At 46.9% G+C, this 24,980-nt stretch overlaps 1 protein-coding gene and 1 long non-coding RNA gene across 5 annotated transcripts in view; one reads left to right on the top strand and one right to left on the bottom strand.

The window, feature by feature from the left end:
* Positions 1 to 24,980, bottom strand: part of Jakmip1 (janus kinase and microtubule interacting protein 1) — a 113,560-nt gene that overhangs the window by 64,932 nt on the left and 23,648 nt on the right. The window lies entirely within an intron of this gene.
* LOC143443088 (uncharacterized) lies at positions 1,343 to 18,513 on the top strand. Its single transcript, XR_013111816.1, has 3 exons — positions 1,343 to 1,508; positions 13,674 to 14,625; positions 16,615 to 18,513. It is a non-coding gene; the product is annotated as an uncharacterized LOC143443088 (long non-coding RNA).

Raw genomic sequence — 24,980 nt, 5'->3', positions numbered from 1 at the left:
CCGTTTACGATGTGACCTGCTGCTGGACTCCAGCAAACTCAGAGCTGAGTACGATGGTCTGCTAGCCTCTGTGTACTTTTCTGAGACTGAGCACAGGGTGACTGTATCGCCTGGCAACATGGTCTAGAGACCAGCTGACTTCTAGCCCCTGATGCCCAGACCTTTCTGTGCAGGGAGTGCCATTTTGCATTTGTTCCTCCTAAACAAATGAGGATTTCAGGCTTTTGCTCAGGCTGCAGGAAACACACATCAACATCACATCTCTACACATCCCTTAGCTTCACACACACACACACAGAGAGAGAGAGAGAGAGAGAGAGAGAGAGAGAGAGAGAGAGAGAGAGAGGCTTGCTATGAGCGAGTCTACCAAGGAACAGTCCACTGCTTGAGGATCAGGAGCCAACGTCATTTTTTTTTTTTTACCAATTCAGCTCAGCAGCATGTCCTGGGTACCAGCCAGGCATGGGGAGAGGGCAGAGGGAGGTGCTATGGGGCTGCAGAGACACTTAAACTGCAGCAGGGGACTTGCTTCTTGCTGTCCCTCACCCTGTCTCATGTGTCCCTCATCTGCAGACAGTACCATGGCCATTCCCAGGCCCAATGTGTAGAATTTCAAACATTCCATCCTGTATGAAACCTCCTTATGGCCCAGGAAGGAAACGATTTAGAAGTCAGGAAGCCCCTGAATGTGTCAGCTGCACCACAGCCCTCCCTCCTGAAGGTTATATAAGCAGTAAGAACTGCTAGAGAGACTGAGGCAGGGCCGCTTGCTGGAATAGATGCTCTCCAACCAGTCTCACGCTTGCAGGTGTCCATGAGCCATCACCCATGCTGGGTTGGGCTTTGGGGATGCAGCTGTCTTTGAACCATTTCTGCTCCTGTAAATAACCTGTAAATAACCCCTCACCCACATTCCCATAAGTAACCCCAGTGAAATTCATGGGTCACCGAGTTGGACTTTGGTGGTATCCGCACTTTGATCAGTTGCCATATTCCCCACACTGATTCTTCCTCCCCACATCACCTAACACCTGCCTTCAAGTCCTCCACAGCCAGTTTCACTCATTTTTTTTAGAGGAATACACTATGGAGTCTATGCAAGCACCTGCCCTATGACACGTCCTGGGTAAGCAAGATAGGCAGAGAGCCCAGTAGCTGCTGCCCTAAGGCCCTGCAGGTTCCCCTATGTCACAGAAGACAGGGCAGTATCACCCACACATGAGCTCAGATGTCTCTAAATGCTTTCAGATAGACGCCTAGCACCATCCCCCATAGCCTACCTATATAAAGAAAGAAAAGCTGCCTGTAAAACCGGAAGAGGCACTCCTGCCAAGGAAGCTGAGTGCAGATATTCACCCTTCCCTCCTCTCCTCCAACGCCAGTTCCCCAAGCTTACCCCAGCCTTCCTCCCCACTCATCCCACTATCCCAGCCCCCAATTCCAGCAGTTATTCCCTGGGAAGCCAGCAGCCAAGCCTGCCAGAGAAGAAAATAGGCCAGCGAAAGCAGGTAAGTGAGCTTCAGATCTTCACTCTTCCTCCCCTCCTCCAAAGCTTATCCCCTTGTCTTGTCTTGTGGCCAGGCTCTGCAGCAGACTACCTATGATGGCCTCGCCTGGCTCTCTTCCCAGGAGACTAAGCTGATCCTGGTGGCACACCCTATTTTCTCTCTGTAAACTTCCTTTATCCCCCAAGGCCACCTCTATTGCTAAGTGTCAGTTCTCAATACCTAGAAACATATTTTACTGGGAACCTGCAGTGGCCACACCTAGTAGAATCCCAGAGTAATTCCCTACCAACCAACACAGGGCCACCACCACATCCTCCTGAGAACAGACAAGGTGACAGAAACCAATTAACAAAACGAAGGAACTCAGCCAGCTCAAGCATGGCAAACATGGCTGGGGAAGCCTAGCCCTTCCCCCATTCCCTCTGTCTTGTTAAAAACCATTAGATTACTACATTCCTAAAGCTAGCCTCTAAGTTCTATTCCCTCATTTGGCCAATTCCTCCCCCTGAGGCTGACTACCAAGGTCCAGATATCAAATTATTGAGGTCTAGCAATCAAAAGCCCCAGTTGAGTCACCTATAACATATTCAGTTAAAATTAAGCACCTCATTCTAACACGGGGTTTTCCCTTGTACCTTTATAAAATGCCATTTTCTTATGGGCCACATCTGACTAATCACTACCCAGAGACAATCCTTTGTCCTCCTGGGACAAATATCCCGTCCCCTTCTCCCCTGTTCCCTTCCTCTATCTCGTGTCTTTGTCCCTTATCCCTGCTCTCTGTCCCTCTGGGACAAATACTTCTCTTTTGTGCTGAGAACTTGGTCTTGGGGTGACTTGAGATGAGTTTGAGGATATTATACAAATATCCACCCAACAAAGACAAGACCAAATATCAGCACCTAGAATCACAATCATTGCAAACCCAGATGCCATCAGCATAAAAACACAAACAATAACAGCCAGGACACTATGTTCCCACTAGAGCCTAGCAACTGTACCACAGTAGGCTCTGACATAGCTTAAGCACAAAACAAAGACCTTCAAATAGCCGTGATGGATGTGATAAAGGTCTTTAAAGGGGAAACAAATAAATCCCTTCAAGAAATCTATGAAATCACAAACAGTGGAAGGAAATGAATAAAACAGCTCAAGACCTGAAAGTAGAAACAGAATCAACAAACTTGAGAAAATCTGTAAATGAAAAGCTTAGGAACTCAAACAAAAACTTCAGAGGTAAGACTCACCAATAAAATACAAGAGATGAAAGAGAGAATTTCAGGCATTGAAGAAATGGATACCTCAGTCAAAGAAAATGTTAACTCTTGAAAAAATCTTGGCACAAAACAGCCAGGAAGTCTGAGACATTATGAAAAAACCAAAACTAAGAATAATGAATATATCACAAACCCAAACTTATGAGACACAACAAAGGCAGTTCTAAAAGGCAAATTCACAGCACTAAGTGCCTACATAAAAATAAAAAAAAATTGGAGATATCTCATATTGATAACAGCACACCTGAAAGCTCTAGAACAAAAAGAAATCACACCCAAAAGGAGTTAACAGCAGGAAACAGCCAAGCTCAGAGATGAACTCAATAAAAACACAAACACACAGGCAAACAATACAAAGACTCAATGAAACAACAGAGTTGGTTCTTTGGTAAAAGCAGTTAAGATTGATAAACTCTTATCCAAATTGACTTCAGGGCAGAGAGAGAAGATCTAAATTAACAAAGTCAGAGATGAAGAGGAAGACATAACAACAGACAATGAGAAAATCCAGAGAATCATAAGGACATACGTTCAAAACCTAAGAGAAATGGATTAATTTTCTCAATAGATATAACTTGCCAAAGTTAAATCAAGATCGGGTAAGTCATTTAAACAGACCTATAAACCCCAGTGAAATAGAAGCAGCCACTAAAAATCTAACAACAGCAACAACACAAAGCCCAGGGCCAGATGGGTTTAGTGCAAAATCCCACCAGACCTTCAAAGAAGAGTTAATGCCAGTACGTCTCAGAAACAGAAAGATGTTGCCCAATTTGTTTTCAAGGCTACAGTGGCCCTGATACAAAAACCACATAGAGAACCAACAAAAAGAGATACAGACCAATTTCTCTTATATATACAGATGCAAAAATTCTCAATAAAATATTAGCAAATGGAATCTAAAAACACATCAACAAGATCTACCATGATAAAGTAGGCTTCATCTCAGAGACGCAGGGATAGCTCAGCATACATAAATCAATAAATGAACTCACCATATAAACAAACTGAAAGACAAAAATCATATGATCATCCCATTAGATGCAGAAAAAGCCTTCAACAAACTCTAACACCCCTTCTGATAAAAGCCCTGAAGATATTAGGGATACACGGAACATACTTCAACATAATAAAGCCATTTACAACAAGCCTATAGCTACCCATAGCCAATCCCAAGTTAAATGGAGAGAAACTCAAAGCAATCAGAAACAAGACAAGGCTGTCTACTCTCTCCATACCTATTCAATATAGTACTTAAAGTCTTAGCTAGAGCAATAAGGCAACTGATGGAGATCAAGGGGATACACAATGAAAAGGAAGAAGACAAAGTATTACTATTTGCAGATGATATGATAGTATTTATAAGTGACCAAAAAAATCCCACCAGGAAACCCCTATAGACGATAAACACATTTGATGCAAAAATAACTCACAAAAAATAGTAGCCTTTCTACATCCAAATGACAAACAGACTGAGAAAGAAATCAGGGAAATATCTTTTAGAATAGCCACTAATAATATACAACGCCCTATAGTAACTCCAACCAAGCAAGTAAAAGACTTGTGGGATAAAACTTTAAGAAATTAGGGAAGATGTCAGAAGATGGAAAGATCTCCCATGCTTATGGATCTGTAGGATTAATATAGTAAACGTGGCCATCCTACCAAAAGCAATCTACAGATTCAATGCAATCTCCATCAAAATCCAATACAATTCTTCAGGATCTCCAAAGGTCAATTTTCAGCTTCATATGGAAAAACACACACGCGCACCAGTCCTGAATAATAAAACTGCTGAAAGTATCAATCCATCTCTGACCTCAAATTGACAGAGCTCTAGTAATAAACACACACACACACAGAGAGAGAGAGAGAGAGAGAGAGAGAGAGAGACAGAGACACAGAGAGAGACACAGAGAGAGACACAGAGAGAGACACAGAGAGAGACACAGAGAGAGACACAGAGAGTATTGGCACAGAAATAGACACACTGATAAATTAAATAGAACTGAAGACCCAGACATAATTCACACTCCTATGGACACCTAGTTTTTTTGTTTTGTTTGTTTTTAAGCCAGGAATACACCGGGGGAGAAAAAGAAAATCTTTGACAAATATGTAACAGGGCAAAGGTTCTTCTATCTTGTCTCAGCTGGAGCCATCTTTGATTTAAACTGAAACTGACCACACCTTTTCTACCCATACCAGGAAAGGTCCTGTGAGAAAGCATCTAACCCTGTTCTAAAAATGTGGAGTCAAAATGCCCCAGATAACTGCATGCTCATGGCTCCTCTTAAACTGTTTGCTTGCTTCCCTTTGCAACTGCCAAGCAGGATATAGTTTTCTGTGTTCTGTGTCTTTAAACACCCTCTGTAATATGCATCTGAGGCTGCTCTGTGAGAAGTGTTTCTTTCTAGGCAGCCACCAGCCAGCTTAATATAGAATCTTAATTCAGACTTTGGTCATGCTGAGTAGTCTTTGGGTCTCTATCCCCCAACAATGGTGCTGGTTAAACTGTATGACTGAATATAAAATACTGCAAATAAAGCCATATTTATCACCCCACACGAAACCCAACTCTAAATGGATCAAAGAACTCACATAAAAGCAGACACACTGAACCTGACAGAAGAGACAGCAGGGAGCAGCCTTGAACTCATTGGCACAGAAGACTTTCTAACAGAACACCGTTAGCACAGGCTCTAACATAAATAATTAATAAATGAGAACTCACAAAAATGAAAAGCTTCTGTGTGGCAAAGGGCACTGTCATTTGGACAAAGCATCAGCTTACAAAATAGGAAAAGATTTTTTTTTTAAACCAACTACACATCCAATAGAGGGTCGCTATCCAAAATACATAAAGAACAACAATAAAAAAAGCTAGATATCAAAAATAAACAAATAACCCAATTTAAAAAGATCTAAACAGAGAATTGTCCAAAGAGGAAACTCAAATGGCTGAGAAACAAAGAAATGTTCAACATCCTTAGTCATCAGAAAAGTGCAAATTAAAACGATTTTGAGGCTTCATCTTAGACCCATCAGAATGGCTAAGATCGATCAAACAAGTGACAGCTCATGCTAGTGAGGATGTGGAGTAGGAAGAACACTCATCTGTTGCACTTGACACGTGCAAACTTGTACAGCCACTACGGAAATCAGTGTGGCAGTTCCTTAGGAAGGCAGGAATCAATCTTCCACAAGATCCAACTATACTCTTGGGATATAACCAAACGATGCTTCATCCTACCACAGAGAAACCTGCTCAGCCATGTCTACTATTGCTCTACTCATAACAGCCAGAAGCTGGAAACCATCTAGTTGTCCCTCAGCAGATGAATAGATAAAGAAAATGTGGTACATTTACACAATGGAATATTACTCAGCTGTTAAAAAGATGATATTATGAAATTTGCAAGTAAATAGATGTAACTAGGAAAACATCATCCTGTGCGAAGTAACCCAGACTCAGAAAGACAAATATGGTATGTCTGTACTTCTTGTAGATATTAGCCATTAAGTCAATGATAACCAAGCTACAATACATAGACCCAGAGTAGTTAGGTGTAGAGTAAGGGACTGGAGTGGGGGTGGGAAACAATTAATCTTCCTAGGAAAGAGAAATAGCATAGATAAGTTATGGATGGATGGGGAGCTACTGGAACAAGAAGACCATGTAGAAAGAGGGAGTGAATAGGGGGATTAGGGAGGGAATACAGGGAGAAACAGCTAAAATTAAGGTCCAATTGAGGGATCATATAAAAACCTAGTACAGTAGAAGCTTCCATATATATATATGAAGGTAATCTAAATGTAGTTGACAAATAATGGAGGAGACAGAGCCCCAACTGGACATTTCTTATCACCAAATAAAGCTTCCACACCAAAACTGGGTTACTTCTAATTGAGTTGCAGGCCAAATGGGAATGCCCATGTTAGTCCCATGGGAACGTCCATACGAACCAGGCTACTACCAAGACTACAGGTTACTCTACACAAACTGAGAGGAGAGCCCTGTTGCTGAAGACAAGACCTACACCACTCATTGAACATGGAGAACTCGAGCCGTTGCCAACACGCAGCCTTCTCACTCCTACGTGCTAGCCTCTTTGGTACAGGAAGATAATCTGCATGTTACTAAAGGAGAAACATAAATGCCAACCTAGCCCCTTGATCTACAATGGTGTCCTGCCTGCAAGATATGGTAGTGCAATGGTGGCTCAAAGCTTGTGGGAGTGACTAACCAACATCTTATTTGACTAAAGGCCCACTCCATGTGGGAACCCATAGCCAACACTGCTGGAGTGACCAAGAACCTGAGACTACATAGCCCAGGGCTCCAGGATGAAACCAAATAGTACTGTTCTACTAAAAGAATGCAGCAGTAGAATGACTCCTGACGATATTGTGCTATATCCTAGATCAGTGCCTTGCTCAGCCATCATCAGAGAAGCTTCCTCCTACAGAAGATGAGAACAAGTAAAGAGAACAGACAATCTGCAGAGAGTGAGACACCTTGGAACACTGAGCCCTAAATGCAATGTCTCCATCAAATCCCTCCCTCGGGGCTCAGGGAATGCAGAAAGCGTGTAAGAGCCAGAAGGAAGGGAGGACACCAAGAACACAAGGACCTGTAAATGAACAGGATCTATGAAGACCTGAACTCACAGAGGCAGCATGCACAGGGTCTGCATGAGTCTGTACCACAAAGGGTCCTAGAACTGAAACAGAAGTGCACACGTGCCCCAATCCCTAACCCAGAAGCTATCTCCAATTGCTTCCTCCAAAAGAGTCTCACTGAGGAAACAAACTCCTCTTAAGGGCAGGCTGAAGGCCCAGCACTAGATGTCAGCAGGAAACAAACTCGGCAACATCTTTAGAGGTTGTCTCATAACGTCTTATCATTTGTTTATTTTTAATCTAATTTTTAATTTTATTTATATATCTGCGTCTTGTTTTACCCTACAATTTCTTTGCATAGACATTATGACTTCCAGTTAAGAGTTTCATGTGACTGCTGAGTGTGCAAACGAGTGTGTCTCTGTGTCTGCATCTGTTTCTTGGGCCTTTTCTTGGGCTCTTTTTGTTTGTTTGTTTGGTTGGTTCTATTCCAATGTGTTAGGTTTTGTTTTATCATTATATTATATTATATTATATTATTCCTTTAGAATCCTGTTTGTTTCTAATAAGAGACAGAAAGGCGGCAGATATGAATGAGAAGGGATATGGAGAAGAACTAGGAGAAAGACTCGGGGGGGGGGGGGCGGGAACCATAAATAGGATGTATTATGTGAAAAAAAATCTCTTTCAATAAGAGGCAGAAAAAAAGAAAAAGAAATGAAGTAGGCTGCCTGTGTCCAGGGTCTGGGAAATGGTACTTGCCCTCAGAGTGTAAGACCTGCCACTGTGCCTGGGTAAACTTCTCTCAGGCAACATCAGAAAAGGGCCCACCTCTGTATCCCCAGGGCCCAGCCCAGGGCCTGACTGACACGGCAGCTCTAGGCCTATCTGCTGAACATAGCAGTTTCTGCCTCTGGGAATAGACGTCTACCCCCAAAGCTATCTTGGCTTCCTCCTGAAACCCTGTCAGTCAGAAAAATCAGTCTGACGAGATCAGTAGTATGCAAAATCATTAAAAGGCGCCTCTGAGAAGGCTGTTCTGTAAATCCATCTCCCTAGACACCACTGAGAAAAGATAGTGTGTGCTGCACATCCATGCCCTGGCCGTCTCCACGGCAGCCACACTGTACTGATGTCTGCACAATGAGGTCCCCAGCTACACACCAGAGCAGTCTTCCTTAGGGGGCTCAGATCTCTCTCTCTCTCTCTCTCTCTCTCTCTCTCTCTCTCTCTCTCACACACACACACACACACACACACACACACACACACAGAGACAGAGAGAGAGAGAGACAGAGAGAGACAGAGAGAGACAGAGAGACAGAGAGAGACAGAGAGAGAGAGGAAGGGAGGGAAGGAAGGAGGGAGAGGTAGAGAGAGAGACCCTAGTGGCCCTCCATCAGCCAGCAAGGAAAGGTTGAGACTATATAAAGTGAGTCTTTACCCAGAAGCCTCTATTCCTCCCAGTCGGCCAGTCTCACCCCATGTGCAGCCACAGTCCAGGTGTTCTGCCTTACAGTCAACAGCCTTCATCATTTAGCCCCCAAGCTCAACACCTTCTTCCCAGCTGTGGCATGTTCACACCAAACCACACTCAAGCAGTGACACCAGCAACCACACAGCACCTCCCCTGTGCTATATATTGTGCCAATATCCTGTTGCCTATGGGAAACAGAGACTCAGAGAGTTCATGTAACCTCAAGATCATAAGATTACGACAAGACTAAGAACACACACACTGTCCTTATGTAAGGCTTCTGCCTGCATCCTCCAGGTACATGATGCCCTTCTGTTCCTCCAGCCCTGTCCAAGTAGCCACCCCTTAAATACCCACCACTCATAGCCCAGCAGATCCAGCACCCTCGGCCTAGCTAGTGAGCTTCTCACTGGTTGTTCTCAGAGCTCATCCCAGACTAAGCCTATCGGCTTTTCAGGCTGGGGCCATTTGTTTGCAGGACTATCTGTCACTCGCACTCAAAGGGACAAGCTGGGTGAAACATACAGGGCAAGAGTTTTGCACTTCAGTTTCCTGTCTAGACCTTGGTTCCTCAGTTTCTGCAAAACGAGATTAAACAGTGACACCTCACCCACAGTGCTGTATCAAGAATAGGCGAGAAGAGTATAGGCAAGCACAGTTAAAAGCATGTGGGCCCAAGGTGCCTTCCCTCACCACACTGTACCCTGCCATTAAGGTGACCACAGCAGCTTCCCTCCCCTCCCCCTCCCCTCTCCCTCCTCTCTCCCTCCCCCTCACTCTCCCTCTCACTCCCTCTCCCTCTCCCCATCCCCATCCCCATCCCCATCCCCCTCCCCCCTCCCTCTCCCTCTCCCTCCCCATCCCCATCCCCATCCCCCTCCCCCTCCCCCTCCCCCTCCCCCTCCCCCTCTCCCTCTCCCTCTCCCTCCCCATCCCCATCCCCATCCCCATTCCCATCCCTCTCCGTCCTCTCCCCCTTCCTCACCACAGACACCTGCTGCCATGGTGCTCTGTCTCCTTCAGGCTGACATTTGAACTGAAACCTGAAACTTCTAGCATGGTGAACTAAAGTGCATCTTTCTTCAAGTTGCCAGACATTTTGTCCCAGCAATGAAAGGGTTCACACAGCACTCGAAAGGCACTAAGGGCAGAAGGGTGGGTGTTGTGCACACTGGGCAAGTGCTGTACCACCCGACTCTGCTCCAAGCCAGCATTCACTCAATATGAGTGTGTGTACGTTTGTGCAGGTGCACGTGTGCGTACAGGTGCGTGTAGGGGCCCGAGGACACTGGTGTTTTCTATCACTCGCCACTCGATGTTTCGAGACAGGATCTCCCCCTGAAGATGGAGTTCACACTGGTCAGCTAGACTGGCTGGCCAGGAACCCCAGAGATCCTCCTGCCTCTACCTCCTCAGCTTTGGGATAACAGATAAAGCACCAGGCCTGGCTCTTTATGTGAGTTCAGGGAATCCAACCTTCAGGCCTCAGGCAAGCACTCTGCTGGCTGAGTTGTATCACCAGCGCGCCTGCAATGACTTTTTAAAATCAACCTTCCTAAAGTGCCATTCCCAGTGTTGGCGTACAGCTCAGAGTCTGACAGCAGACAGAGAGCATCTGGTCAACACTAAAACACTTCCATGACCCCTCATACAACTCGTCTTTCTTTGACTAAAAGTTTTAAGATTCTTTGATTTTAAAACACACACACACAATCAAGTTTGTGTGGTAAAGCTGTTTGCTGCCAGGCCTGATGACCTCACCTCTATCCCTAGAACCCACACAGTTAAAGGAGAACCCACTCCCCAAAGCTGTCTTCAGACCCCCACATATGCAGTGTGGGATACATGCACACTCACAAAATAAATAAGGTAAAATGAAGAAACTATTAAAAACTAAATGTGTGTGTACACACTAATCCAGCCTTACTCCAAGCAACATTTCATGAGCTCACAGGCTAGTTACAGTCTTCCCAGTATACATTAAATATTAAGCTAAAACAGCTGGTCACTTGAGCCCTAAAATTATAAACTTCTCGGACCAAGAGAAGCAGTCAGTCTCACTAAACAGCATTCAGGAAGCCATCAATGGCCCCAGCGCCAGCTCCCCAAGTCTGGAATCCATACTTACTTGCACAGAGTCTACCCCGAGGCTAGTACACAGCAGATGATACGAAGCCACAGAGTGCCAGGCCCATCTTGGTAGCCCACCCAAACTGTGTCTGGTCCCACAGCCCTGCTGCCCGGGTGAGAGGCAGCAGACACGTGCTGAAGGATTTGCATTCAGGTTCCTGCCCTGGGTATAGAAGACACACGGACTGAAGCAGGAGGTGGTGGGGGCAGAGACGACCAGCAACTCCACCGGTACGCCATGGCTAATCTGCCTACATTTTAGCGTGCTGCACACTGTTAATAATTCAGGCACCACACATCAAAACTGCTCCGTGGAAATCCACTGGGGTGTCAGTCTGCATTGGGGGGGGGGCTTCCTACAGAGGCAACAGACGGATCCCCTTCCAAATCCTCACTTCACAAGCCAAATAGCTGAAAGGAAGCCTTCTGTGCCCTAAGCAATTAGGCAAGGAGTCTGTCAGATGTCTGTAGACTGAAAACGGGCTGGGGGAGGGGTACATGTCAACCTAAAAAGAGGGAATGGGGTAGACTTTTGGAAACTTGATCAGCCACCCAAGGTCCCTAGGACACTTGCTCCACTGCACACTGGAGTCACACCTAACCCTGCAGCCTGCCAGTCTGGCACCAATTTCCTTGTTCTCCACCCTACTGTCAAGGCCTCACCCCAGCCAGAATGAACCTTGGTCACTGCCTGGTACACGTGCAGCCACGCCTTTGCACGTGCTGGCTCCCCCTTCCTGCTCCTTGCAGGGAACTCCTACTCACCCTCCAAAGGCCCACTCAATCCCCACATCTCACCGCTCCACAAAACCAACCAGCACAGGCCACACAGGCAGGAGAGAAGAGAGGACCAGCTGGATCAGAACCAGGTTCTAGACAGCCTTCCTTTCCTGTCTAGTGTGTAAAGAAATCCGCAGTCCACCTCAGGTGGCGGGGAGTACAGCTGTCGGGTGTGAGCACACACCTGGCCAGTGTGTGGTGGGAATGTATCTGGTGGCAGTGTCAGGGACACAGGTTACCAGAGCAGGAGCAATGAACATCAAAAGAGACAAAGATATCCAGAGCATCCCACCACCATGACCCCAGCCCACAGAGGAGACACAGCCATTCCTGGAGAGAAAGCAACCCAGCTAAATGCCCTACCTTCCAGACACAGCAACTGGCACCACCATGGTTGCTTTCAGGGGATGTTTGCCAGCTATCAGCTCTTAGTTTTTTTTTTTTTTTTTCACATTCCCTTCTTACATTGACCTTAAAAGTAGGGACAACAGGACTGGGGTGGGGGGTGGTTCAGTGGGTAAAGTGCTTGCCTCCCAAGCATGACGACCTGAGTTTGATCCCCAGGACAAATGTCAAAAAGCCAGCTGAGCATGGGAGTGTGTGCCTCCAGTCCTGGTGCTGAAGAGATGGAGCCAGGATAATTCCTGGGGCTCATTGGCCTACCTGATAAGCTCTGGGCCAAGGAGAGACTGTGTACAAAGAAGGTGGGCAGTGTTCCTGGGGAAGGCTTCAACAGCGGCTCTCTGCCCTCCACTTGTGCATGTGTTCTCTCTCTCTCTCTCTCTCTCTCTCTCTCTCTCTCTCTCTCTCTCTCTCTCTCTCTCTCTCTCATGCATGCAACTTAGAAAATAAAGAACTATTCTTAACCACTCTAAGAAATTTACAATTTGTAGCAGATAAAGGAAGCTGTCCAAAGGCACATGGCTAAGAAATGTGACCGAAGCAGACTTTGCTTATGGGAGGGAATAAAACACCAGTTAGATTTGCTAGCCACTGATTAAACACACTAGGAATTGTCTGTAGAATGTGAGACTGTTTACCTGGAGCTCTGTTTCTCGGATTCTGATCTATCACCCTGCCTTTTCGATCCCTGGTGTGCATATTACAATGCAGCTGCTAACTGTTATGAATCGTAATAGAAACATCTGTGTTTTCTGAAGGTCTTAGGCAAGTTCTGTGAAGGTGTTGTTTGATTTCAAAGGGGTCTCAACCCACAGGGGTTAAAGCAGGGCTTTGTGCACACTAGGTTAGTAGCGCTCTGCCTCTGAGCCACACCCTCATCTCAGTCTAGATTTCTGCACATTGGTTTTTCTGCATGCTAACATCATAGACTGTTACCAGGAAGAGGACTTCAGTGCCTTGGAGAGTCAGCTCTGTGAGCAGCACTGACCATGACAAGGCTTCCAGCACTTGGTACAAGATGCTTAAGAACTTCGTGTCTGAGTGGACCTATCAACCCACAAACTATTTGATGGGATCCACTGGCGTTCCATGTGCCCAGCATGAGGCCAGGCAGGCACAAAGCCTGCTAGTCTAGTCTGTTGCTATTGCTATGTCAAACCCCATGACCAAAAGCAGCTTGGGGAAGAAAGATTCTATTTGGCTTACATGTCCCAATCACAGTCCATCGTGAAAGGAAGCCAAAGTAGAACCCTAGAGGCAGGAACTGAAGCAGAGGCCATGGAAGAACACTGCTGACTTGCTTGCTCTTCAAAGCTTGTTCAGCTGCCTTTCTTATACAACCTAGGACTCATAGATGGCATCACCCACAGTGAGCTGGGCCCTTCCACATCCATCATTAATCAAGAAAAAGCTCCCATGGGCCAATGTAATAGAGACAATTCCTCAGTGAGGTTCTCTCTTTTCAAACATAACTAGGTTTATGTCCAGTTGATGAACACTAACCAGCATACCTGACCTGAAAAGTGATCTGCAACAAGCAAGCACGTGCATGTCCCATGTGACCCTACCATGCCATCATTCCCTGCGTAACCCTTCTGCGATCCGATGTGCTGTGACCACAGCAGCAGCAGCATCGTCTCCTCTTACTGTCGGCACAGCAATCCCAGTGCCTGCCCATTGATGGCATCTTTGATGTGGTAACCTAATGGAGTTCAGAATTCAAGTGAAACCCAAAGCCTGCACAGCTATCAGGCTGCTGCACACCCCCTTCTAACAGCTGCAATTATAAACCTGACACCACCTGCGAAGCTTCCAGCCTCTGCCCAGCTTGTCCTGGGGATTTGAGAAGAATCTGCTAAGACTCAACTGTGTATCTAAAGCAAACCATGAGTCTCTCCTCATGCTTCCAAAGGAGCTTCCAACTGGGGCAGCTTCTGGGAGTCCTACACTCTGTCCTTCCTTGGAGGCCAAAGTCCTTCTGAGCTCCAGCCTGGGCCTATCCTCCAATGTCCGGCTTTGGGAAGCCATGACTCCCGTATCAGCTTTGACCTGCAATACCTGCTGGACCTGCTGGGACTGTCTGGTGGCCCACACTCTTGGCCAACGACCGCAATTCCGTACTCTGCGATTATCTCCACAGCTATAGAGCCAAGTGCTCTCTGAAATGGAGTGGGATGGAGAATCCCACTTGCCTACACCCAGCACCCTTCACTGTCCTCACCTTCTCTGGAGGCAAAGGCACAGATCACCAAAGCAAGCAAGTCAGCATTGGGGGTTGGAGTTCCAACTCAGCCATCTTCCCAAAGAGTCTTAGACACACCAGCCTCAGCTGCCTCCGTGGTCTCTCAGTGAGACTCGCCTCTTCCTAAAACTCCATTCTCAAAACATCACCACAGGTATCTGAAGACCGCTATGCTGCTGCAGCAAGGTGAGTGTAAGCACTGTCTTCCTGTGGATAACTTAGTTTCAAAGAGCAAAGCTATATACATCCTCAGATCCAGAGAGGTTACCAGCCATACTCCAGGGTTCTCAGGGTGGAGACGTAGCAGGAGACAAGGCTCCCAGATATAGCCCCGTCTACTTTACTGCTCTGCCTCCCTCTTCTGCACGCAGGAAGACAGGGCAGAGAGACCATATTCAGCAAACGCCACATCCATCTTTGCCCAACATGATGCCTCAGGTGCCCTTCCAGTAGTCAAAGCTTAGACACAAAGGACTAGAAAGGCAAGAACAGAGCAGAGATAGTATGGGATGTCTACCTACACACGCCCTTGAGCAAGGCTTCCCAGTGAACTTCTTGAGGCAGGCTGTCACACACAGGGTTCACAGACTGACTTCTAGGAGTTGACTGGCAACTTGACAAAATCTCTTGAGCATGTCAGTGAGGGAATTTGAATCTAGAACTCGGTTTCTAGATTGAGTTAGGGAACACCCGTATAGGCAGCACCATTTTATGGGTTTGGAGTGAATTAAAGGGAAAGGAAAGCTGAACACAAACACTCTTTCTGCTTCATGACTGCAGGGACAATACGACCAGCTGTTCCACGCTCCTGCCTCTGTAATTTCCTTGCAATGGTGGAGTGTACCCTCAAACTGTGAGCCAGAAGAAGCCCTTCTCTCCAAAGTAATGAAGGGGCTGTGGGAAGGGGATGCTCAGAAGGGACAAGGCTCCCAACAAAGGCAAAGAAAGACCAGAGAAACCGGGTTAATGCTGAGGGAGGAGGGAGAGCAGAAGTATGAAGAGCAAGAGGTCAGGCCTCAGCATTTTCTCGGTGTCTTTGAGGCCAATGTCAAAGGGGACTATAGGCCAACCACACCAAGCCTGGAGGACTACTCAATAAAGCTACTGTCTCATAGTATAGATGCATGTATGAACTAGCTTCAACAGGATCAGCTGGAATGTGACCTTGTCTGGAACCTAGGCCACTGAAGTGTCACTGGTTAAGGTAAGACATGCTGATTTAGGGCTCACATACAGAGTGATTGCTATCCCTCCAAAGACCCAAGGTTGGTCACAGAGGAAGCAGAGAGCAAAGTGAGGCCCCCACAAGCCAAGGAACTGGAAGAGCTGCTACCACTACTGGACACTGGAGGAAGAAAGAAGGGTCCTCCCCAAACCCTCTAAGTGAGCAGACTCTGACCTTGATTTCTGGTATCTAGAAACATGAGGGACTGTAGTTCTGTTTTAAGACATCTCATTTATGAGAATTTGTTACAGCATCATAGAACCGTGTGTGTGTGTGTGTGTGTGTGTGTGTGTGTGTGTGTACATGCACGTGCACAAGATTTATTTTCAAGTGACTTTTAACAAGGTAGAGCTCCTGTCCTGGACAACTTTACCAGCCTGGAGCAGGCCAAGCACATGGTCCCCTAACCATCTGCAGACACAGGTTCAGAGTCACACATCCTGGGGAGGGGACAGAGTAGACAGACTTGCAAAGTGAGGCAGTGAGGTTCAAGGTACAGTAGGAGGCAGTGCTCAGAGGCTGCTGAGAACCACAATTGGAGAGGCAGACAGCAGAGCCAAGCAGGCCAGCTGCCAGGCCAGACAGACTACCCAGACTGACCACTTCTAACTCAAGCAGGAGAGCAGCTGTACCTCCCTCAAAGCTCCGACCACAGGAAGCCCACCCAGGACTGTGCTGAGCTTCAGGCCCTCAGGCCCACATCCAACTGGCACTTCTTGCCAACGAACCAGCTGTCCAGGAGCAAACACGGCCGTATAGTCAATAATGAAAATGTGACCACTGACAGGTGACATACACAGCGGTCACAGTGGTCCCCAGAGATCCCACCTCCAGATGATGCTGTAGCTGCCTCGTCTGTGGAAGTGCTCTATGATGTTCTCGCCTAACTGTGTATCGTGTCTGAGTATGTTATGTGATGCATGACTGTCCTTTACTTTTCTACTTCCTAGATGAACAAAGAAACTCAAGGGAGCTTTACTCTGCCAGCAGAACTAACACCGCCCCACAGAACAGTGATAAGAGGGGTTGCCTTACAAGATCCTCTGAAGCCGGGTGGTGGTGGCGCACGCCTTTGATCCCAGCACTTGGGAAGCAGAGGCAGTAGTATTTCTGAGTTCGAGGCCAGCCTGGTCTACAGCGTGAGTTCCAGGACAGCCAGGGCTATAGAGAAACCCTGTCTCAAAAAACCAGAAAACAAACAAACAAACAAACAAAAACAAAACCCCAAGTCCCTCTGACTGCAAAAAGCTTACCCACCATGGGCAAGAGGGGAGATGGTGACTGGGCATCTCGCTGAGACCTGTGCCGCCATGGAGGGGGGTCACAACAGGCTGGGAGGGTGCCATCTTCACTCCACCATCTTTACCTCCGTCCTCACCATCACTGTCACCATCACCATCAGCACCTGTACTTCAGTGTGGCCACAACAAAACAGCACCGCCAGGCCCAGGAGTGGCTCAGCAGGCAAAGCTGTTTGCCATGCAAGGCTGGAGACAAGTTTCGTCCCTGGAACCCATGTAAAGGTAGAAGGAGAAAACTGACTCCACAAAGTTGTCCTCTGACCTCTCCCCGTGTGTCCTGGTACATGCACCGCCCCCTCCACACACATACACAAGAGTAGTACATTTTTAGAAACCCACTCCCATTCCGGTCATCCCAGCATGGTGGGAACAGGAGGATGGTGAGCTTGTGCAGAGCCTGCTATGACACAGCCAGCCATTCAGGAATCCTTGGATACGGAAGGTCTGGAGCAAAAGGACAAAATCCTCAGTGCAAATTGTCCTGATTCACCCAACCAGCAGGCCTGGAGGGCAGAGTCAGACTTCTCCCACCCCAAGACTCCAACCGCATCCCCAGGACACACTGGGGAGTCAGAGCTCATCTGATGACTGTGTCACAAGCCCTGAGTTTACAAAGTCGCCACATGGCTCCATCTGCGCCTCTATTAAGTAATGATGCTTATCTGGAATGTTCTTGCAGAGCTGTGCAGACATTCAATAACTGAACAGCCCTGGAATGTGGCATTAATGAGCAGCAGCAGAAAAGTAAATCCTGCACTTCTAGCCACAGGCTCCCAGAGCGCCATAATCACTCCTCCCTGGAATGAGACTCACACACAAACATCCATACACACATGTCACCACAAGTCCCAGCTCCTGTGTCTCAAACGCAAGCCCTCAAAACCACTGCTGTGTCTCTGCTCTCTACAGCCTCAAAGCTAGAGTGCCCCATGCCATCGACTGTCACCACCGTGGTGGGGTGGGAGACATTTTGGAAAGCTGCTCAGAGCAAAGGCCACTGTTGAATCCACTGGCTGGAAGGCAGCCCCCAGCTGCACATCCTACCAACCTTTCCTTTTCCTCTAGGGCCAGTGGCCTGCCTCTTGGTACTGAATAATGACTTGCATGTGACTAATATGGCCCAGATGAAGAAAACAGCATCCCCCATGAGGAAGGGTGGACCAAGAAAGAGTACGGACAAGGCCCACATATAAACCCAGGTTGCTCTGGCTCTGGTGTGGGCACCTTTCCATCATGTCTGGGGAGGAGAGAGGTCCAGCCCAGGCATATCCATCAGTAGCATCCTGCCAACCCAGGCCATACAGATCACTAATGTCAGGGCGTAGGAGTCCCTGGATGGCCAAGCTCCCCAAAGGGACCTCTTGCACCCTCTGTCCCTGGAGCTCAGGACTTTACAATGTATTCCAGAGGGCTAAAAGAGGTATGTGAGGAGAAAGCCACCCTTCTGGAAGACTCTGCTGCAGTGGCTCGCACCCAGGCCACCCCCAAACCCTTCATTTACTCCTCCCAAACCCCATCCTATCCTGCCTCATCCCACCCGCCCAGCCCCACCCCACCACCTATCTCCAGCCCACCCAGATCCACAGTATAAATGGAGTGAGGACAGCTGCTACTCCTGGCACTTGAGAGCCAGCAGGTAAGGGGAGTTCACAATGACTGCATGGAATTCAGGTTCTGGACTCCCTAGAAGAGGCAAATTTTCACCTAGTCTCCTGGGAGGTTCACCAGGGTCACAGGAACCAATGACAGAAAGAAGAAACCTAGCCCCTACACCCTTTTAGATGAACGTGCATGTCTGCACATGTCCCTCAAGTCTGAGAAAGTCCCATTCAGCACTGGCTCCACACAGGGATGGGCCTGGGACAAAGGGAAGGCAGCTGATTCATTCAATTCATTCTTTCCTTTGTTTGAATACTCACAGCAACAAATACTACTTTAGTAAATTCCTCTGTTTACATTTTAAGTGTATGTGTGTATACACAATATCATATATACACATACCATATATATGTATGTTTTATATACACACACACACATATATATATATACATCATATATATTCAAGCCTCAACCACAATAACAATAAAATAATAATAATAACTGTAAAAACAGCAGAGCAGAATATGTCTAGCTAAGTCAAGAGTGGTGGTTGCTGCTCACTACCCTGGGGCTTAGAGAGGTTTGAGTTTCTTGGCCACAGCTCAGGCTACTTCACAGAGCCAGGCTGAAGACATGAGGATGGGGAGTCTTTCCTGAGACCATGGGGCTAGAAGATGTGTGGGTAGAGTTCATGCAGCTGTCAAGGCAGGGTTTGAGGCTGCTGCTGTACAATTCCCAGAGCACCACTGAGCAAGGTCAGATCATGGCCTCCAAGGCATGCACACACACACACACACACACACACACACACACACACAACAAAAACAAAACAACAACAAAAAAGACCACTCCAAGGAGTGGGTCTTTTCACTCCACAGAGAAGAATGCAGTTGCCATAGTTGCAAAGACTTATAACTCAATGGAGTGTATGAAGGAATCAGCCTCCTATGATACGCAGCTGAGTGTAAGTTGGACCTGTTTGTCTGTATAGCTTATGTGAAGTCACTGCCTGGTGTAAGACTCTAGACCTGGTGATCATTGGGAGCAGACAGAAGTGGGGGATACCTCTCTGGAACACAAGGTGAGAAGAATATAACCAAGTACCTGAAGAAGTGCAAAGTCTCAGAGGATTACAGCATCATGAAATTCAGGAATGAGCTGCTCCTGTGGTGCTGTGGAGGAGGTTGCTAACTTGCACCCTAAAATCAAGTGTGGGGCAATAGTCCCAGACAACTGCACAGAATTCTACAGGATCCTTATCAGTTTGATGTGCTCATGATACCCAACCCTTGTGGGAATGTTACTGACAGCCTGCCTTGGTGAGGAAGGTGGTTCAGAGCTGAGGAGCGAGGAGTGGCCTCCAGACACAGGCAACTACAGCCCCACAACTGACCTCACCAAATTTGTCATCAGCGATCTCCACCCCATGGTGGCTAGGGCCCTTTACTCTCTCTCCAACATGCTATGTACACATCCTTTCAGTCCAGTGGACCAGGGAAGAGAACTCCAGACAGTAGGCAGCAATTGCTTTTCTGGGCAGAGCCTTCGGTTGTCGTAGGCTGGCTTCCTAAGCAAACTGTGCTGGTGGTGGGTGTTAGGAATAAGACCAAGGCACAGGATGATGTCATTTCCCACCATGGGTGGGAGCCACTTGTTATGATGTCACTAGAGCTGCCATTGCTGCTGTGATGTAAGTCCTGCCCAGAGGTGAAATATTCAATATGCATCTATTACCAAAAACAATGAGGGAAAATGTCGAGGAAAATGAAAATCTGAAAGGAGAGGTCCAGCACAGACATTCTAAAAATGGCGCCATCCCTAAAGAGGGAGAGAAAGTCAGATGTTCCTGCCCTCATGCCAGTGCTGGTCCCAAGGAACCAACCAGAAAGGAATGTGGATGATAGCTCTTCAAACACTCAATGTCTTAGAGACATGAAGGGGAGACCACAGGATGGACCAGGGGACATAGCAGCTCTGGGTCTAGAATATTTCTGCCCCCAAAGACACTGATAAACTTCAAAAGCTACAACGAATTTTCTAGAACAGTAAATAAACGTCCCATCCCGACATCTGGAGGCCCCAGCTGCCCCCATTTCTCCACAGCTGCTTCCCCCACCGATGAAGATGCATTTCTGTGCAGAATGACTATTTTTATAAATCTCTTTTAAGTCACAGACATGTGACTTCCCATCCTGAACACTGTGACTTTGATCTTAAGACCAAAGATGATATAAAATCACAAAACAGTCATCCCCCCATGTCAGTGGGCTCCACATCTGTGAGCTCCAACCATGGATGAGAAATATTTTTAATTGCATCTACACTGACACACATAAACTTTTCCTTTTTACTTACTGAACAAAACAGGGTCAGAGCAAGAGTTTTGCACAGGCTTCCCCATCATCAAATATCACGCAAAACGAGAGAAAACTAAAAGGCTCACAGGGGATGTATGTGAATTTCATTAAACCCAGCTCCATTTGGAGAATTGTGAGGTTTCAGTACCTGGTCAGACTGGTCCCCGCAGACACTGAAAGGCAGCCATGACAATGGCAATTACCAATGCTAGAAACTCCTCCACTGACAAGAAATATACTTGTCATCACCCAAATGTCATAACAATGCCCTACCCAGGCCTCGGAGCAGTTGTACTGAGGTCAGTCTGTCAGTGCTACCCCCAGCCACAGACTCCCCCAGAATAGCTAAATGGACACACAGAATATAATGACACATGGAGAATAGCCAGTGCCATCAGGTGAAGTGTGGCCTTTGATAAGTGAGGAGCAGCGTGGCACAAAGCTCCTGGCATCAGCCTCCATGGTCAAGAAATCAGCAGGTGGTCAGTATCCCTGGGATGTGGAAGCATCAGAGCAGGCCCCAGCACATAAGAGCCAGGAACTTGGCTACGCATCTCTGGACCATCTGGTTAACATGGAAGGTCACATTGCTGCAACAGGCCTCGGTTTCCACATCTGTGAAGCATCAGAACTCGCTCACATCCTCCTGGAGAACAGCTAAACACACTCTCAGGACTAGTAAGATGGTTCGCCAGGTAAAAGCGCTTGCCTCACAAGCCTGATAAACTGAGTTCAATTCTTGAAACCCACTGTAGAAGGAGAGAACCAACTCCCAAATGTCCTCTGATTTCCACATATGTGCTATGGCACAGGTGCTTACTCACATGGACTCATTGCTCACAACCTACACACACACACACACACACACACACACTCACATGGACACACAGAGATATATACACACATACATTCAATGCACACACACACACCTAATAAAATAAATATGCTTCCAGTTGACCTCTAGACATTCCTAAAAGAGCTCTTCCTACTCATCCCTCTGTTTCTCTTCCTGGGTCCAAAATGCCCTCAACTAGACCTTGACACCCAGCCAGGTGACTGCTGTGGTTTTTGTCACCCTGTCCCACTATTCCCCTACTATTTCTTCCCACAATTGCATCCAGGCCTGTGCCCTAGACCACTGGGAACCACACTGAGTTCTGACCCAGTGTCTCCTGACCCAGGCAGGTACACTGTCTCTGTGCATCAGACGACAGATACAGTTACTCACTTTGCCTGGCTCGCCTACTTCCCCAAGGACAGAACCAAATTTCAGGTCTAGAGAAGAACCCCCTCACTTGTCCCCTATTACATGTCCTCTTAAACAGTCCTCAGATGCTAAAGTGAGCAAGATCTGGGCAGCAACACTGACAGGCAGGGCACTTACTGTTCTGCAAAGGACACCTGAGGCCAGGAAGGCTCAGAGAGACAGAGGTACTTGTCCAAAGTCACATAGCTCATATGTGATCAAACTATGGCACAAGCCTGTGAGGCCCAGAGCAAGCACCCTAGGGCCTTACTGGAAGGCACCATCTTGAGCATATGCAAGGATGCTGGGGGACGGGTCTGCACACCTGAGTTCAAGTCACTCTGCAGAGCCATGGTGACAAAACATCATGGAATCACATAGAAGACCCACAACGTGCTGAGAATAACTGTCGGTGCTCAGCCCTAAATTGACATCCGTGTCACCCCCTCATAGAGGCTCAGAGAACACTGCAGAAAACAGGGCATAAAGGATGTGAGATACTGGAGAGAACAGGAAGGAGTACCTTGAAACAGTGTCTTGTGGATACAGCGCCTTAGTGGCTACCTGAGGCATAAGACTGGACCACCAACATTCCAGCATGGATGGGCAAATGCTCACACAGCCCCATCCCTCCCCAAAGAGCCAGAGGCAGTTAATGCTTGCTGGGAGAAAGGAGGCCATAGTTCCCTTGGTATAGCCATTGATAGTTTGCTACCACTCAAGTAAATAACCCCCCACCTACACTTATACAGCAACCCTATTAAATGAACATAGACAGAAAGAGATAGAGAGACAGAGAGAGAGAAAGAGAAAGAGAGAGAGACAGAGACAGAGAGAGAGAGAGAGAGAGAGAGAGAGAAGAGGCGGTTCAGTGAGAGGAGGAGGGGATGAGAGTGTAAAGGAAGAACAAGCTCCAAGCATATTTTATAGATGCCTGTGTGAAATTATAAAAGAATAGCAGGCCCATACACAAACCCACACAGCTACAGCCATCTGATTTTTAGAAAAGATGCCAAAAAACCAAACAGGAGAAGAGACAGCATCCTCAACAGACAGTGCTAGAAAAACTTAATGTCCACTTGCAGAAAAATTACACTGGATCCCTATCTCCGGCCTTGTACAAAAATCGGCCCCAAATGGATCAGAGGCTTTACTATGAAACTTACAACACTGAAAGGGATAGAGAGAAAAATCAGAGAATATACTTCAAGATTCGGCATAAGCAGGCTGGAGAGATGGGTCAGTGGTTAAGAGCACTGACTGCTCTTCCAGAAGAAATGGGCTCAGTACCAAGCACCCCCATGGGGGCTCACAACCATCTGTAACTCCAGTTCCAGGGGGTCCAATGTCCTCTTCTAGTCTCCTGGAGCACACAAGTGGGGCACAAACACTTGCAGGCAAACACCCATATATATAAAATATTTTTTATTAGGAAAAGATTAGACATAGGTAAGGACTTTCTGAATGGGATTCCAGCTGTCAGGAAATGAGGCCAACAACTAACCAACAGGATCTCAAGAAATTCAGAAGCTGCAACTCAATTCAGAAGAAACAACCAAGTGGGAGACAGCCAACTAACCTGCAGAAAAATCTTTGCTAGCTAAACGTCTGACAAAGGATTAATATCTAGAATATACAAAGAACTCCAAACTAAACAGAAACTAAACAACCCAATCAATAACAGGCTGATGAAATGAACAGATGGTTCTCAGAAGGTGCACAAAGAGCGGATAAACCAAACCGAACTAAAACAAAACAAAACAGAAAACTGTTCACCCTCACCAACTGCCAAAGAAATGCACTTCCAAACTCCACTGAAATTCCATCCTACCCCAGTGAGAATGTCAGTCATTAAGAAAACACTCACACATACACACACACACTCACACATATACACACACATACACTCACACACACACACACACATGCACACATACACAAATGAGATGGAGAAGGGAGCTGGGTACTGCGCACGCCTGGGAACCTGAGTCCAGATACCTAGCACCCATATAAAAAGCTTGGCGTGACAGCATACGCCTCTTAACCTCAGTGCTGTGGGAAGTAGAGAGTAGAGGCAGGAGGATAGCTAGGGTTAGCTGGCTGCCAGCCTAGCTCTAGGTTCAGTGAGTGATAGAACAGGACACTAGATGTCCTCCTCTCTCCTGCACACACACACACACACACACACACACACACACACACGCGCGCAAAACAACAAATACTGTCAAAGGTATGGACAAAATTAAATCCTCACACATAGCTGGTGAGAAAGTAAACTAGTCCAAACCATGGTGGAAATCAGCTCCTCAAAAACCTCAAACTCTGTTTACCATATAATCCATACACCGCTCCTAATATTTATTCAAAGAAATCACTCCGCAAGCCACAGAGATCCTTACACACCCATGTCCACTGTAGCACTTCACAACAGCCTGAGAGCCCACCGACACAGCAGTGAGTTTTAAAATGTGTCTACACAAACGTGGGATTTCTTTTGGCCACAGAAAGCAAAGTTAGGTCGTTTGCAGGGAGATGGGTGCACGTGGACACGATCACATTCAGCGAATTAAACAGGTCTCAGAATGACAAGCTATGTTTCTTCTTTGTTATCTTTCTCATTTGTAGTTCATAGACTTTGCACGGTACCTAAAGTCGCAGATGTATGCAGGATATCAAAGTAGAACCGAAACTGCCTAGAGACAGAAGACTAGCGAGAGAGGGAAGAAAATGGAGAGGGGAGGCCATGCTGAACATACCGTATCTACTCGTATGAAAGTGTCTTTATGGGACATCACACCATGTCTCATACACAA

The sequence above is a fragment of the Arvicanthis niloticus genome, chromosome 7 (assembly GCF_011762505.2).
Source record: "Arvicanthis niloticus isolate mArvNil1 chromosome 7, mArvNil1.pat.X, whole genome shotgun sequence".
NCBI classification, from domain to species: domain Eukaryota; kingdom Metazoa; phylum Chordata; class Mammalia; order Rodentia; family Muridae; genus Arvicanthis; species Arvicanthis niloticus.
The sequence above is the reverse complement of the archived record's forward strand: the minus strand, read 5'-3'. Positions and strand labels throughout refer to the sequence as shown.